The sequence below is a fragment of the Capsicum annuum genome, chromosome 2, assembly GCF_002878395.1.
Source record: "Capsicum annuum cultivar UCD-10X-F1 chromosome 2, UCD10Xv1.1, whole genome shotgun sequence".
NCBI lineage: Eukaryota > Viridiplantae > Streptophyta > Magnoliopsida > Solanales > Solanaceae > Capsicum > Capsicum annuum.
Genome location: NC_061112.1, coordinates 3,311,487 through 3,312,598, shown reverse-complemented (window position 1 = coordinate 3,312,598; position 1,112 = coordinate 3,311,487).

Sequence of the window (1,112 nt, the reverse complement as noted above, 5' to 3'; positions counted from 1 at the left end):
TGCCACGGTGGTACCAATATTTCATGAATGAGTATGATATGAAGATGTAATGCTCAAAACCAATCACAATGAGTATTTAAACAAACAACCACATGATATATTTCCACAACCAACCACAATGATACATTTCCACAATCACATTCGTCAATATTCGCTCATTATTTTTGTATCATCCATGAATTTTCACATGTCTCACTTGCCAATAAAGTATGAATATAATAACAATACACCAATGGTACCACATTAGCATTTTAACAATACAATGCAATTATTTATATATATTCAAGGCTAATAATATCACATAGGATCCCACACAGTCACGCATATCACATAATATCTCAATTTTGATAATTACATCACATATAAGCCCCCGCACGAGCACAACACATAGATATCCATTTTTTAATGATTAGTTCTCACCCTTAATATTTATTTTGTATCATCATTTACTACCCAGCCAATCCGAAAGAGTTATGTCATAACCTACCTCGAAAACCGAAATCGGTCCGCTACACTTGAACTCGCGACCTTACTTTTCACAAATGATCCCAAACCCCACTAAAAATATCAAATATGAAATATATGCATCAAAATAAACCAACGACACCCATATTGACTACTTTTGGTTCGAAGTCAAAACGGACCCCTAAAATGGGTTTCCGAAAAAGAAGGAAAAAATAGAAACTTTACTTCAAAAACATATTTTTCATAATTTAGGAACCTACAGATGAAAACCCAAGTTAAATCAAGTCAAAAATGGGGTTCAAATTGAAGAAAAAGTACTTTTGAGCTTTACCGCATAAAATCTTAGAAATTCGGGTTAAAATCAAGAATCGGAGTTGTTTTGAAGGTTAAATTGATGAAAAACTAGTAATTATAAGATAAAAATATTATTAAAGGAGTGAAATTTGGGTTTAAAATCATGCCATAAGATTTTTGGAGTTTTGATAAATTAATTAAGAAATTAATAATTATAAGATAAAAATATTATTAAAGGAGTGAAATTTGGGTTTAAAATCATGCCATAAGATTTTTGGAGTTTTGATAAATTAATTAAGAAATTAATAATTATAAGATAAAAATATTATTAAAGGAGTGAAATTTGGGTTTAA